Source organism: Oncorhynchus nerka, linkage group LG25, assembly GCF_034236695.1.
Source record: "Oncorhynchus nerka isolate Pitt River linkage group LG25, Oner_Uvic_2.0, whole genome shotgun sequence".
NCBI classification, from domain to species: domain Eukaryota; kingdom Metazoa; phylum Chordata; class Actinopteri; order Salmoniformes; family Salmonidae; genus Oncorhynchus; species Oncorhynchus nerka.
In genome coordinates, this window is record NC_088420.1 from 43,359,815 (window position 1) to 43,374,664 (window position 14,850).

Below are 14,850 nucleotides of genomic sequence, written 5' to 3' on the forward strand. Positions count from 1 at the left end.
CAGGTCTTTTGATTGAGCTTGCGCCTCGCTGTTCCTCTGCTTACAGTAGCTTCTGCTCCACGCGGGGAGGCGGAGGGAAAGAAACATGGCCACTCACCCTATACACACTATCATGTGTCTCTCTCCTCCTCCCTCTTAGCATCCTTCAGCCTCTCCCTGCCCCTCTCTTTCCTCTCCTTTCCACCAATATGTCTTTTACCTCTTTTCGATGAGCAACTGTCGACATCTCAAAGTGGCGTTCTATAGCTGTTTTTAGTCTGTTTAAAAGCAGATTGTCTGTCAGACATATTTTCTTCCTCTCTTTGTTTGCTATAACACAGTAGTACCACTCTTATAGAAAAGCGATGAAGTGTCATCTGAGTGAATTCTCTCTCTCTTTCTGTCCCCTTTATCATAGTTTCACATATGCAGTATATAAGAGAGACAGGCCTAACACAGTTACAGTATATAGAGAGCTGTGCACATCATTCATCTGAATAAGAAGGGTAATACTCTATGGGCTGGTTTCCTGGACCTAGATTACGTCTATTCCTGGACTGAAAAGCATACTCAATGGAGAATCTCTACTAGTTCCTTTTAGTCCAGGACTAGTCATAATGCTGTTCTGGGAAACCAGCTTTGTAAATATAAATGAGACATTCATTAAACCTGCATGATGAAGGAGATGGATGATGAGTCAGCTGTTTCAACACACCTTGCAGGTCCGCTGAAAGTACTCAGTCATTCAATACATCACTTTTCATCTACTTCAACCAAATGAACTACTATACCATTAGATTCCCTCTGATACATCCAGTGGTCTCAGTGGGTTTTCTCTATCTATACCTGGTTCCTCTGTGGAACCTGCTCCATGCACCCCAGAGATAAAATGAGGTAGAGGAGGAGAGCTTGGCAGAGAGGAAACACGTCAGATCCACTGATAACACTTAAACACTCCCTGCCTTTTTTTGTTGTCTCAGACTTAAATCTATTTTTACCACTAAAGCAACAACAAAACAATCCAGAACATAAAATACTAATAGTGATGAGTAACATTTCACCTGTAATGTGACTTATATTTCTATCATATCCCTTTGTCAGCTTGTGTATATTGTGTACATTGTTAGCGTACATACTGTATAACGGCAGTCAAATCTCCTATACGTTTGTCAAAGTATTTCCCAGTCCACAGCAATGTCCCTCTCAGTCATGCAGAGCAGACTGAATAGACTAATGAACCCAGTCAGGTGGCACTCTAGTGTGTGAACCTAACCCCACCCACCACTCCTCACACATCCAATCAACATATCAAATGCACATATTAAAACACACACCACACACACATTAAACCCAGTCGCTCACAAGACTCTCCTGATCGGTTAAAACATTCTAATGTCTGTGGCATCTGCTCATAGTCTAGTCTGGAGGGCCTTTCCCACCCTGCCCCCCGGCCCTCCAGGCCCAGGCCTCACCTCACCACCAGCCCTCACAATAGTGGGGATAGTTTGTTTTTTTTGGGGGGGGTGAACAGCCTTTGAGGGGGAGAGAGAGTGGGGATGAATAATAATGTGAAAACGCAGGCCTCTGTTCATTAACACACGAACGCAGGCTGCAGCTGCACACATTGGCCCTTAACGCAGACTCTCTCTCTTGGCCTCTCTGCTTTTCGCTCTCTCGCTCTCTCTCTTGCCCCGTTTCAGGTTGATGCAGGAACCGCCAGGGGCACAGGGTGGCATTTATACCAGACTTAAGTCTGATTTTGGTGTGTGCTTGTGCGTGTTTGTGCGTGTGTTTTGCATGTCTGACCATCTCTGTCTGTGCACTTCATTCATAAATCAAGCCAGTTGCGCAATGTAGGCAATGCTATTTCTACAGTTTTTGTGATTATAATAGCTCCCTTACATGTCTCATCATCAATACTTGGGAGTAGAGTATACAGAAATTAGGTAGTAATTTGCCAGTAAAATATGCTCACACAGATGCACGCACACACACACACCCCACATACATAAACTTGATTCTAAAAAAGATGAATATAGATTAATATGAATCAATTAATAATTTGGGAATGGCAAGTAACAGCCAAGTATGAGCATAACTTTGTAAATTGTCCTTGATGTTTGTTTGATAATCTCACACAATATCTGAATAATTATTCCATATCATTCACCATTTAATTACACAGTAGGTACATGTGAGTTTGATGTAGTAAGATACTACAACTGTACTGTATAATTTGGAGCACTATATTAGTCTTCATCTGAACAAAAACGTTTTCATGAGAAAAAAACAAATAAGATTAAGAATGAATCTTATAGAAAAATCTATTTAGCAGGTATCTGTAGTAGATTATCAATGAAACATTTTAAACCCCATTCAAAATCCCTCGTTGCAAACTATTTGCATCAAGCAAGACAACCATCAACACAACCCACACTAGACTACTTCCCGAGTGCACTAAGCCTTTCAGAACAAAATGTCCCTGCCCGTAGTCTTTTTCATATCATTTTTTGAATCATCACTGTATGTCTAATAAATCACTATGTCTGTTTATTTCATGTAAATAACTCAAACTATTTCTTCTCATTTATTTTCCTGAGCCTCCTTTTGCCATTGAAAGGCTTAGTCTGATCATGTGGGCGACAGACGAGTGGCCCCCCCTCTTGACAGCGAAGATAAATGTTTTAAGTTTAAGAGTTCATTTCATGCAATCCTACACATTTTGCCATGGGGTGTAGAGAAAATCTTGCAGTTTTAAAGCAAGTTTGATGCAATTGTACACATTTTGCCATGGGGCGGAGAGAATATTTTGCAATTTTACAACACATTTCATCCAATTCTACTTATTTTGACATGAGGTGGAGAGGAATGTTTGATTTTAATATGATATCTGAGTGAGACTGATTAACAAAATAAATAGGGGGCCGCCCTGGCTGATAATTTGACTATGATAACACATTTTGATAGCTGGCAGTTAAATTAACTTAGCAATCAAAAACATTTTTTGCTAACATGGGCTTATTAATTGGTTATCAATGACTGATATAACTAGAGAAAAACTGTTGATGCACAATGAAATTTAGAATTTGCACCTTGCATAATCTACTATTCTAACTCGTTGAGACCCCGACTGAGTACTTCTGAGACCCCGAGTTTTACTTCACTTACCCCTTCAAAGAATGAGGATCCATATGCATATAAAAGATGGACTGGTTATTGGTCAGATCTGATCAGATTGTGATGTCATGCTGTGGGCCAAAAATTCCATCCCACCTGAACAGGCTGAAATTCCATGATCATATTTTTCACAATTTCAGAGTGTTATTTTGACGTCATGGTGTGGAAATATCTTTATTTTTTTAAGGAAATCACGTTTTTGACTGCACTGCTCCTTTAAAATATTATATAACATAATCACGGTCTTCTCAGAATAGCATATCCTATTTGAGCGGGAGGAATAGGCCTTCCTTCCTCTACTGTAAAGAGTAAAACACAGCCAAGAGAAAATTGTAGGCTTCCTGCAATCCTCCAATCAGTGCCAGCTCATTCATTTTGTTTGCCACCCAGCCCCATGCCTCCTTTTCCTTGCCCCAACCCCTTCTCTTTTAATTAATAGTAGAAGGCCATGTGTGATGTGGGAGGAAATAGGGAATACCCCCCCTCTCTTCACCACCCCCTAACAATTTTTCACCCCCATTCCCACTCCCACCTCTGGTACCCAACAGAGGACCATGATGCAACTCACCTCGTGTGCCAGCCCAGCCATTTTAGGTACCGCGGCAACGTCTCCCAAGATGGCTCCTTTCTCTCCTCTTTCAGCACCCATCCGGCGGGGATCAGGCACAGTCTTTGTCCCCTCTCTTGTCTCCCTGTTGGCAGTACAGATGACATTAGAGGCTGGTGGGTGAAGGGGGTGGGGTGTTGGGATAGGGGTTGGCAATTTCCAGATAGATTCATCCTCCTATTTCTCTTTTTGCAGTGATTCTGTCCCCTTTTTGTGCTCCTTGATCACACCAAGTTGTGAACAAGTCACCTGTGGAGAAAGCAGATGGACGAGAAAAACATACACCATGATATTTGGTGATTATTACCCTTTTCAAAGCCATGGCAACTACCTCTTCAGATTATTTTTAAGAGACAAATGTGGACGCACAATTCCTCTAGTTCCTTAAAATGTTAACATATAGAACATTTAAAAATGACACCACAGAAACCCATTCTGCTTTCATCTAATTATTTTATGACATACATCTATACACACTCTACTTACACAGATGTGCTTTTTTTTTTTTTTGGCTGCCTGAGGAGTTGTCTGACTCATGCATTACATTGATACAGCTGGAGATGTACAGTAACAGTGTGTGACTGACATGTGCAGAACCCAGCATGCTGTTGGTCAATATCTTAACCCATTACCTGTGCATGATGACTGATGCAGGATTTAAAGGATTTAAAGATAGTATGGATAACACACGCACGCCTCTCCCAGGAATTTCTCCCCAAGTCATCCTTATTACATCATCCACCCAAGCTAACAACACCACAATTAACGAAATGAAAGGAAATCTATATTATTGCAAGACTTTGTGATGGCGTACAGAATGCCCTGACTATACTGTAAAGACCACACTGAGTGAAAGCTTGTTCCAGGCATGCAAGGGAAAAGAACTAGGACTTTGACATAAATCCAATCTCCCTATCTGAATCAAAGCAATTAGCCCGGCCTAGGCTGACAGTGAGCCTGCTGCAGCAGGTAGTTAAAAGGGATGAATGAAAACTCATCTCACTTTAGTGCTCTCTAGGCTTTACAATCTCAGTTGCTTAATTCTCTGGCCAAAGCACACAAAGTAGGTGAAGTAGAAAGTTAAGAAGTGCGGGCCCTGTATCCTGGATGTCCCTGCCCTTGTTATTGAGAGGACACAATGTATTGGTAGAATTACGCCCAAGGTCTCAGACACTTCAATTGTAACTGCAGTCTGCAAGTGTTTTTCTTACCTATGGGTGTATTCTTAGAGTAGGCTTACCTATACCATTCACATTTAGTTGCATTTCTAGTGTATTGCATATTCAAATAGCCTACACTGCCTAGAACACGTAGTGCTTTACTGGCAGGTTTAGCCTACACTCTTATTTGGCTATTCTTTCAAACATCCTTTAATGTTTCGTTTTCCTAATGGCTTGAATAAGGAATAGGCACACTGTAATATTTTTTTGCCAAAATGTAAGAGATTAATTTAAGTTAGAAGGTGTGAATCGTGGCCATGGCAAAGTGCTGGCAGGGTGGTGGTTGAACGTGGCGGTTTAACTTAATACGCAGCCAGAGAGAGCGAGTTGTTTTGCATTCAGCACCATGTTCTAGAACGGCCTGAATGGATAGCTCCCGCGTAGGCAGACTCGGTGGATAATCGCACCGAGAACACAAACTAATCCAAACACATCGAAACAGATTCATACCTCGTCAGTGACTGCGACTAATGCCACAAACCAACATCGGGCCTATATAGGCCTATATTCACAAATGTAATCGAGTCATGTGCTTGTTGTAATAGCTTTTATGGCAGCCTTAGCCATTATCAAAAAGGCAAAGACGTGGTATTTACTTAGATTACCTTATTCGAAAAGTTTTAAATGTAAAGAGAGGCCTGTAGTCCTTATTTGGCCACAAACATGGTCATAAGAGTAGCGCACACCCTTACCACAAAGGTAACCGCCAAAAAGGCCTAGAAAAACGAACAAATGTCCTCAAGCCAGTCGAGGCGGGCATACATTAAGGAATGTTCACGATGTCAGAGTTCGGATAAAAGTAGGCTTACTTCTGCTCATATTTTGTTTACTGAAATTAAAAAGGCAGCCATTTCAAATAAATTGTTGATTTTGTTTGATTATATTTGTAACCATAAATATTAAAAACACAATAATGTCTAACAAATTACATTGCAAGCATTGTGACAACAAATACGTTTATTGTTTTTACAATTAACCACATGACGTGTTGCTTACCTTTGAGGTGGAACTTGGCGAAACTTGTTAGAAGGCCTAATTAGTTGTAGGTATACCCTAGGCCTTATTTCCTACCTGACCGTGAATGTGGAAGTAATTTCTACTTTCGGTTATCTAGCTTTATGACAGGTATTTAATACTCATACAGCTAGATAACCAAAGACAGAAACCGACCTCCGGTTTACATGCATTTTCGTAGACTACTTCGTCTTGCTGTCTCGTACTCATGACCGATTGGTGAGCGGTAGTGATGACGTGCTTCATCCGACACCTTGAGAGAGGAAGGAATGATAGATATGATTTAAATTTGTTATGACCATAATAAATGTCCTTTTACCAATGACGGCTCTGGATAAGAGCGTCTGCTAAATGACTTAAATGTAATGTAATGTAAATGTAACGGCCGAAAATAACTGGGAAAAATATTCTATTATATTCTAGAGATGTCCATATATTCTATTCGGAGATGTTCATGTGGCGTGAGGACAGGACACTGACAGCGAGTCATCAAATTCATTTTTAAAGGACCAATAAGGACAAGATAAACCTGAATAAACATTGACTATAAGTGAGTGGCGTTTATACAGTTAGGCCTGTTATTACAATATATAGCACCATCTTTCAGGCTATGGCAACAAAAAGGCCTACACTGATTGGCCTTATCATTGATAGGCATAGGCCTATCATTCGATTATATTTAGTTTTCTAATCATTATTAGGAAGTTCATCAACAGGTAGGCTAGAAAACGTATAGGGTTACACTCGATGTGAGTTCAAAAATGTGATTGCCTTTAATTGAAGGGGGGGAAATATATCCAAACAAACTCAGTTCGAACAAAGTGGCTAATTTATTGTTCAACGATCAAGATAGTTTGTATAATGTGCGCATGGGACTTGGTTATGTTGGGCCTATATATAAATTATCTGTCGCCTGAATTAAATTAATCAAGTGTCTTATCTTAATTTAGAAGATATCGCCACAGCATTGTGGAGATTTTGGAGATGTTTCCTTGTCAAAGCTTTTCATTTATCTCAGAGACAGAACAAACATTTCCTGGTGTGTCTAGTATCAAATCATAGTCTAGTAAAGTAGCCTGCGTTATATCTTGAAAATGATAATTGTATTCTTAGTAAGTAATTCAGTAAATGTGATGTTACGAGTGTTGATTAATTGGCATGAGAGGATAGCGCCAACAGGTCCTCTCCAACAGGTGCTTTGTTACATTTCATTAGGCTAATATTAATGGACAATGCTTACACAGAAATAAACTATTAAACTTCCACTGAAAATAGGCAATATGACTCAAAGAGATGTGAATAGCTTACATTTGATTTACTAAATTACTTATTAGTTGTGTAAGGGTGTAGGCTGCATAGGGCCTACTGATTTGGTTTGCATTTGGACAGTTATTTTCCTTCTATACATTAATATACAATTTACTGAACAACAACCAAACTTAAGAGTTCCTTGTCTGTAATCAAACTAACTAAATGTGAATAAAGACAACCAAAAGCAGACCTAGGCTCACAAGTTCTTCCTAGTCGCAATACGAACCATTGTTTGTTTTGTATTTTAAGAACAACAACACTATTATACTTAGTGAAAAGTATTTTTAAAGACTGAATGATTTGTCTATATGTCACTGTTTAGAAGTTTAGCATATTTAGAGGATGACTTGGACGTGAAACTGAATTTGAGATAGCGCGGCTATAACGCATGATATGGCGAATATATCGTGTAGGACTCGGCCCTCATGCTGTCTTCAGTTCAAGCACGTTCCGATTTACAAACCACCGAACCGTTTACAAACATACAAGATAGAAAAGAAGGACTATGCTATATAATAGACCATAATTCAAACGCTAGTAATATGATTGTCGAGTTGCCTTTGTGTGCCCCTAGGCCTGGTCACTTTTATTGAGAGTTCTTGCCAATGACCTAGTTCCGAATCAAGGGCTATATTCACATCAAAAGCAAGGCTATAGCCTGGATAGGAAAATCACAGTATTCTAATCTATTAGTCTACTAAAAATTGCACAGTACATTGTTATAACACTTCCGACAACAATGTCGGCTACTTTTCTATTCGATGTAAATAAATAACATATGCCACCAATATATTATAATGTACCCGATGCCAGAAGCGCACGCCTATTTATAACCAATGCACAACAAAAATCCGATAATTGTAAGTAAAAGGTGACCACCAGCAAACCAGACACATCCAAGGCAGCAGGCAGACCATGGACAAGACGAGAAAACAGATTCCTTGAAAGGTGCAATCTATCCTTATCTAAGATACCCTGTCTGTTTGCAGTGATGCCGCTATAGCTTACTTGTGTTTAAGTCCTAGATTAAGAACTATATTTTTTGAATCCCCATTTTTCAGTCTTCAGTTCTATCTTTCCCTCCACGTGCGTATGCTATGTCTAGTTAACTCGCGCTCTCGCTCCTCATCTGTCCGACCTATCATTGCATTAATACGCACCGTCTTCTCCCCCTAGTCCGTCTCCTTCCCTAGTCCTCCGAGCTCTAGGCTACTCACTTCGTGCGCGCATCCTCTGGTGACAATTTTTGCACACCGTGACGCCATTCCAGTGGCAGGTTGTTGTATGTCCAATCACAGAACCCGATGAAAACGAAGGTTTTTGTATGTGCGCATGTGTTGGTAAGGTGCATGGGGTTGGGAGTCCTTCTGTAAATGTCTTATTAATTACCATTGAGTATCTCCATTGTCAAATCAGTGCAAATTGATACACAGTTTGGAATCCAAATGTGCCAGTTTTTGACGCGTTATTCTTATTCTTCATATGCATATGCAAACTATGAGTTATATTTGGTGATGTCCAGTTATGCCCGCATACAACTAACGTAGGCTAATATGGCTCATGTTTACTCGTTAAATGTAGGCTATTACGCAGAAACAAAACTAGAGAGGAATGTATACGTTTCACTTGATAGCCTTTACTAATTTACGCATTGGCCTAATTGGTGCGTAAAAGGCGACTCTTTATCCAGCCACATTAATTATGGCAACGTACACGTAGGTTCTTGAATCATGTCATAGTAGCCTAATAAAATTAAATATAACTGCCTGTCTGAATAATGACTGAAACTCAATTCCTACAAGGGAGTCTGTGTTGGTTTCAAATCAAATCAAATCAAATGTTATTTGTCACGTGCTCCGAATACAACAGGTGTAGACCTTACAGTGAAATGCTTACTTACAAGCCCTTAACCAACGGTGCAGTTTTTAAGTAAAAAATAGGTATTAGGTAAACAATAGATAAGCAAAAAAAGAAATGGAAAAAACTGTAAAAAAAATAACAGTAAGGAAGTACAGGTGTTACTGGTACAGAGTCAATGTGCAGGTGCACCGGTTAGTCGGGCTATTTGAGGTAATATGTACATATAGGGTTAGTTAAAGTGACTATGCATGGATGACAAACAGAGAGTAGCAGCTGCCTCAAAGAGGGGTTGGGGGGGGCTGGACACAATGCATAGGGTAGCCATTTGATTAGCTGTTCAGGAGTATTATGGCTTGGGGGTAAAGCTGTTGACAAGCCTTTTGGTCCTAGACTTGGCGCTCCGGTACCGCTTGCCATGCGGTAGCAGAGAGAACAGTCTATGACTGGGGTGTCTGGAGTCTTTGACAATTTTTAGGGCCTTCCTCTGACACCGCCTGGTATAGAGGTTCTGGATGACAGGCAGCTTAGCCTCAGTGATGTACTGGGCCTTACGCACTACCCTCTGTAGTGCCTTGCGGTCGGAGTCTGAGCAGTTGCCGTACCAGGCAGTGTTGCAACCAGGACGCTCTTGATGTTGCAGCTGTAGAACCTTTTGAGGATCTGAGGACCCATGACAAATCTTTTAAGTTACCTGAGGTGGCATAGGCTTTGTCGTGCCCTCTTCACGACTGTCTTGGTGTGTTTGGACCACTTTAGTTTGTTAGTGTTGTGGACACCAAGGAACTTGAAGCTCTCAACCTGCTCCACTACAGCCCCGTTGATGAGAATGGGGGCGTGCTCAGTCCTCATTTTCCTGTAGTCCACAATCATCTCCTTTGTCTTGATTACGTTGAGGGAGAGGTTGTTATTCTGGCACCACCCAGCCAGGTCTCTGACCTCCTCCCTATAGGCTGTCTCGTCGTTGTCAGTGATCAGGCCTACCGCTGTTGGATCATCTGCAAACGTAACGATGGTGTTGGAGTCGTGCCTGGCCATGCAGTCGTGGGTGAACAGGGAGTACAGGACGGGACTGAGCACGCACCCCTGAGGGGCTCCAGTGTTGAGGATCAGCGTGGCAGATGTGTTGTTACCTATCCTTACCACCTGGGGGCGGCCTGTCAGGAAGTCCAGGATCCAGTTGCAGTTAGCTTAGTGATTAGCTTTAAGGGTACTATGGTGTTGAACTTTTTTGTCCAAGTGGGAAACGCTTTTGTTCTTTTGTCCAGGTGGGAAAGTGCAGTGTAAAGTGCAACAGAGATTGCATCATCTGTGGATGCAAATTGGAGTGGGTCTAGGGTTTCTGGGATAATGCTGTTAGTGTGAACCATGACCAGCCTTTCAAAGCACTTCATGGCTACGGATGTGAGTGCTACAGGTCTGTAGTCATTTAGGCAGGTTACCTTAGTGTTCTTGGGCACTGGGACTATGGCGGTCTGCTTGAAACATGTTGGAATTACAGACTCAATCAGGGACATGTTGAAAATATCAGCGAAGACACCTGCCAGTTGGTCAGCACATGCCCGGAGCACCTGTCCTGGTAATCCGTCTGGCCCAGCAGCCTTGTGAATGTTGACCTATTTAAAGGTCTAACTCACGTCGGCTACGGAGAGCGTGATCACACAGTAGTCCAGAACAGCTGATGCTCTCATACATGCTTCAGTGTTGCTTGCCTCGAAGCGAGCATAGAAGTGATTTAACTCCTCTGGTAGGCTTGTGTCACTGGGCAGCTCGCGGCTGTGCTTCCCTTTGTATTCTGTAATAGTTTGCAGGCCCTGCCACATCTGGCGAGCATCGGCGCCAGTGTAGTATGATTCAATCTTAGTACTGTTTTGGCACTTTGCCTGTTTGGTTCGTCTGAGGGCATAGCAGGACTTCTTATAAGCATCTGGGTTAGAGTCCTGCTCCTTGAAGGCGGCAGCTCTACCCTTTAGCTCAGTGCGGATGTTGCATGTAATCCATGGTTTCTGGTTGGGGTATGTACATACAGTCTCTGTGGGGACGACGTCATCGATACACTTATTGATGAAGCCAGTGACTGATGTGGTGTACTCCTCAATGCCATTGGAGGAACATATTCCTGTCTGTGCTAGCAAAACAGTCCTGTAGCTTAGCATCTGCGTCATCTGACCAGAGTCTTGTGCTTCTTGCTTTAGTTTCTGCTTGTAAGCAGGAATCAGGAGGATGGAATTGTGGTCAGTTTTGCCAAATGGAGGTAGAGGGAGAGTTTTGTATGCGTCTCTGTGTGTGGTGTAAAGGTGGTCTAGAGTTTTTTTTCCCTCTGGCTGCACATTTAACATGCTGATAGAAATGAGGTAAGACTGATTTCAGTTTTCCTGCATTAAAGTCCCCGGCCACTAGGAGTGCCGCCTCAAGTGGGTGTTTTCCTGTTTGCTTATTTCCTTATACAGCTGACTGAGTGCGGCCTTAGTGCCAGCATCCGTCTGTCGTGGTAAATAAACATCAACAAAAAAATATAGATGAAAACTCTCTTGGCAAATAGTCTGGTCTACAGCTTATCATGAGATACTCTACTTCAGGCGAACAAAATCTAGAGACTTCCTTAGATTTCGTGCACCAGCTGTTTTTAACAAATATACACAGACTGTCCCCCCTCGTTTTACCGGACTGTGCTGTTCTATCTAGCCGGTGCAGCGTATATCCCACTGAATGTCCTCATTCAGCCACGATTCCCTGACATTTTAAGGCATTAGGCTACTTGAATTGATGGAAATTTAACTCAGACTTTATTTTTCCTTGCAATTTTTCCAGATTACGGTCTATCTCACAATAAAGCTGGAAGCTATCTTTCATGGTTAACTTTATAGCCAACTGATGTACACCTGGGACTCCATGGAATAGTTATAGGTTTTACAGAATTTCAAATGTGTAGTACACATTTTGTTCTTAAGGTAATATTCATTTTCAGGTCCGAGTTCAAAAGTTGTCAATATAACAAAATAAAGTCAACAGAAACTCGATCTGTAGAGTGCACCATTGTATGTGTGTGTGTGTGGGTGCCAGGAACGTGTGCACACATGGAGTTCAACAATTATTTCAGGACAAGTTTCTAGGCGATAAAGGCTAAGAAACTTCATTCAAAATAGACTCCTTCAAAAATATAATCTCACTATTTAGGCTATGCTTGATGTGCAATATTGTTTTACATTGTTCTCCTCTATGAGACGATAACCTCCCATGAATAATAAATACATATAATTGAAAAGATACAGCATCAATGAGCCTACAAAACAGTTTAAATCTCCATATGATAATGACATTCATTTCAATGCTACTATATCAACATACACACAGCAAACTCCTGTTCTTCACATAATCTATTACACACATGACACTAGACCTACACAAACCCCAAACGTATGCTTAAATTGAAATAAGAACAATCTATCTAATACTGTATTGTCACAGGAATACAGAATACAGTAAATAATTGTTCTCATTTATTATCCCAGAATAAGCTACCAGTTGACAAGTTTTTAACAGGTTTGAACAGAATAAACCTTAAGTGACCTAAATTGAAAGATTCACTGAAAACAAGCACTTAATATAATCTGTAACAAAGCACATAGGGCAGGGGTCAAGTTCTTAATATAACCTGTAACAAAGCACATAGGGCAGGGGTCAAGTTCTTAATATAACCTGTAACAAAGCACATAGGGCAGGGGTCAAGTTCTTAATATAACCTGTAACAAATCACATAGGGCAGGGGTCAAGTTCTTAATATAACCTGTAACAAAGCACATAGGGCAGGGGTCAAGTTCTTAATATAACCTGTAACAAATCACATAGGGCAGGGGTCAAGTTCTTAATATAACCTGTAACAAAGCACATAGGGCAGGGGTCAAGTTCTTAATATAACCTGTAACAAAGCACATAGGGCAGGGGTCAAGTTCTTAATATAACCTGTAACAAAGCACATAGGGCAGGGGTCAAGTTCTTAATATAACCTGTAACAAAGCACATAGGGCAGGGGTCAAGTTCTTAATATAACCTGTAACAAAGCACATAGGGCAGGGGTCAAGTTCTTAATATAACCTGTAACAAATCACATAGGGCAGGGGTCAAGTTCTTAATATAACCTGTAACAAAGCACATAGGGCAGGGGTCAAGTTCTTAATATAACCTGTAACAAATCACATAGGGCAGGGGTCAAGTTCTTAATATAACCTGTAACAAAGCACATAGGGCAGGGGTCAAGTTCTTAATATAACCTGTAACAAAGCACATAGGGCAGGGGTCAAGTTCTTAATATAACCTGTAACAAAGCACATAGGGCAGGGGTCAAGTTCTTAATATAACCTGTAACAAAGCACATAGGGCAGGGGTCAAGTTCTTAATATAACCTGTAACAAAGCACATAGGGCAGGGGTCAAGTTCTTGCTGGTGACCATACCTTCCATCCCACTCCCTCTGCACCACAGTGGCAACATTTTTACACATTGTTTTTTATTGGACATTTCACAAAGATTATGAGCCAATTATGATGTAGGCCTATCTAAAGAAAATAAATGTAGCCCTATCTAATTTGAGCAAAGAAAGCTCAGTTGTGTTAATTACAATTATTTTTATATATACTAGATGGCTGACAGGGGGCGCTGTTTTGAAGCAGCCCAACCTAAATCTAGGCACTCCCCCACCATTGTAAAAAAATGTTGGACGCTATAGAAATGTATTATAGTCAACATTTGTTTTTGCCACGTTTATTCTATTACATACACCTTAATGCATACGTGTACATTATATTATGTGTGCTAAACATACCTTTTTTTTTAAATACATGTAATTTTGTCCTTTAAAAATTTAATTGGAATACTGTAGAATTCCCTTCATTCCTATGGAAGATTGCTTCTTCTGGAGAATGCCAATAAGACCGACCGGTGGCTTTAAAGCATCTCACGGGACAATACACTGAATCAGCAATCCAGGGTTTATATACATTGTTGGTTAATTAGTTCTGAGATTTTGGGCTACGGTTCAAGACACACCCTAGTCCATTTACCCTCTTTTTAACCTCTCTCACGGACTTCTCAAACCCCAAACCCCGGCCTTTGGTATGTTTCGCAAGCATTCCCTGAAGTCTCGCGATGTTGCGCCTCTGGGTTTAAAAATTCGGTTAGCAGTCCAAACACCCAAAAGACACACTGCACAGAGTTTGAGATGCATTTTTCTTTTCAGGAAAAAGTAAGAGAGGACCATATCCTTAATTCACATAAAATACCAGATATCTGATGTATGATTGTATCGGTGATAATCACATTGACCACGTTTTCATGTGCACAGTATTCCGGATAGTGGCTCATATCCCGTTTAAGGTCTGAAGTAGTACTTCAAAGTATTTTTACCTAAGTACTTTACACCACTGCTTATAATCGGGAGTTTTTTTCGGGTTATTGTGAACGTGATATGATGTTCATATGCGACAATTTAAAAACAGAATAGTTGAGTATCCCAAATTAAAACGGGATATTGGTGTGCATATAAATGTGGTCACTGATTGACCAAGCAAGGATGGAATCTTCACGTCATTGTTCATGTATAAAAAGGTTGACCCCGGCAGGACTCGAACCTGCAATCTTCTGATTCGAAGTCAGACGCCTTATCCATTAGGCCACGAGGCCTACAACA

General features: G+C 40.9%; 1 non-coding gene across 1 annotated transcript; it reads right to left on the bottom strand.

Annotated features, from left to right (window-relative positions):
• Positions 1 to 14,770: 14,770 nt before the first annotated feature.
• trnar-ucg (transfer RNA arginine (anticodon UCG)) lies at positions 14,771 to 14,843 on the bottom strand. Its single transcript has one exon. It is a non-coding gene; the product is annotated as a tRNA-Arg (tRNA).
• Between the last annotated feature and the right edge of the window lie 7 nt (positions 14,844 to 14,850).